Source organism: Octopus bimaculoides, chromosome 20 (genome assembly GCF_001194135.2).
Source record: "Octopus bimaculoides isolate UCB-OBI-ISO-001 chromosome 20, ASM119413v2, whole genome shotgun sequence".
In the NCBI taxonomy this organism is placed as follows: domain Eukaryota; kingdom Metazoa; phylum Mollusca; class Cephalopoda; order Octopoda; family Octopodidae; genus Octopus; species Octopus bimaculoides.
The window spans coordinates 35565118-35567169 of NC_069000.1; positions in this window are offsets into that span (position 1 = coordinate 35565118).

Below are 2052 nucleotides of genomic sequence, written 5' to 3' on the forward strand. Positions count from 1 at the left end.
AAGCAATAAAATGAACATATTTTATAGACATGGAAGAATTACTGGTCGGTAGAAAAATGATACAGAAAGAAAAAGAAAAAGGAGAGTATAAGAGAGAGAGAGAGAGGGGGAACAAAGAGAATGAGCTAGAAGACGAGATAAGGGAGTATAATAAAAATCAAAGAAATGAGAGGAGAGTGGGGAGGGTGCAAAGGAGTGAGGGAAGGGGGAAGTTGTCATAAACGGACGGGAGGTAACTGATGACGAAAAATAAAAACAAAAAATCACAAAGTTGTAATCGATATACGTATGATACGGACGTCTCGATTCCAATATTTCAATATTTAGGGAATGCAAAAGGAAACAATATATCTGGAATAGTCTAGACATGAAACAACGGGGAGATAGAAGAGAATGAAATCAATTAATTGATTGAAAACCGAGCTAATTATCGTCTGCAATGCATTTCTTGGGCAACTGAAAGAATTTATGGTATAAGGATTGAAAATTCATTTCCACCGATTTGCACAAGGCCAGAACAAGTCAGACGATTAAATAGCTCTCAGTACTAGACTGTCCTGTCCCCACTCATCCTTCGCCCTTGTGGCAAATAAATGAAATCATCATAATCATTATTGTTATTATTATTATTATTATTATTATTATTATTATTATTAAGGCGTGACCTGATAGAATCGTTAGCACGCTGAACGAAATGCTTCACGGTATTTCGTCTGCCGCTACGTTCTGAGTTCAAATTCTACTGAGGTCGGCTTTTCTTTTCATCATTTCGGGGTCGATATAATCGACTTAATCCCTTCCCCAAATTTGAAGCCTCGTGTTTCCTTTGCACAGCTTCTAACGCTGGAGATGTACTACGGTGCCAGCTGTTCACTACCAGTGAACTAAGGTAACACTCTTTAATTTTCGAGCACCATCCGGAGTATTATTATTATTATTATTATTATTATTATTATTATTATTATTATTATTATTATTATTATTAAGGCGGCGAGCTCGTAGAATCGTTAGCAAGTCGGGCAAAATGCTTAACGGTATTTCGCCAGTTTTTACATTCTAAGTTCAAATTCTGCCGAGTTTGACTTTGCCTTTCATCCTTTCAGGGTCGACAAAATATTTACCATTACAGCACTGGGGTTGATGTAATCGGCTTACCCTTCCCCCAGAATTACTGGCCTTGTGCCAAAATTTGGAACTATTATTATTATTATTATTATTATTATTATTATTATTATTATTATTATTATTATTATTGAGTGAGAGAGCAGTGCATGCCATCAAAGTGATACTGGGATAAAATATACGAAGCCCAGTATACCCATCATGACTATCCGTATGATAAGGGTACACCAGGCACATTCATCACAGTCATATGTGAGCGACATGGTGATCTCATATCTAGATACACAGCGCATGACCTTGCTGGTGGAGCCCAGTTAGAGTTTTCTTCAGGTTGAGTAGCCCATCCTGCTCAAAAGGTCCCTGAATAAGAGTTAAGGATGTTGAACGAAACACTGATCTTTCCAGAGGTGAGTTATTCGTACCCCAAAGAATCCCTCTCAATACATAGCTATGATGCCCCCCAACTATTGCTTGTGATCAGAGATGCACATTTCATCAGCCACCAAGGGACATGCTCAACTGGTTAAGGTCAAGCAAATCTGTGGTATTGAGCAGAATATTTGCTGTAGCCCATCTTTTACAACAAGTGAAAACATGAACATAACACTTCCAGTCAGTTAAGATCAGAAGCCATGAGAGCCAGTGCTTGGTACTGCATCAGCGCATTTATTATTATTGTTGTTGTTGTTGTCGTCGTCGCCGTCATCCAAAATGGAGATGAGTACCAACGTCCTCATGTAGCAAGTTTGATAACTGCTGAGAGATTCCACTTTACTTGATACCATTCGTTACCTTATTATCTCACGCACCTTTCACCCACAACTATGGTTGTTTGAAGACCTGGAGTACATTTCCCAGATGCATTTACATGCTCAACCACAACGGATCATCAAGGAACGCCTATAGCATTAACTCACCGATATATATATA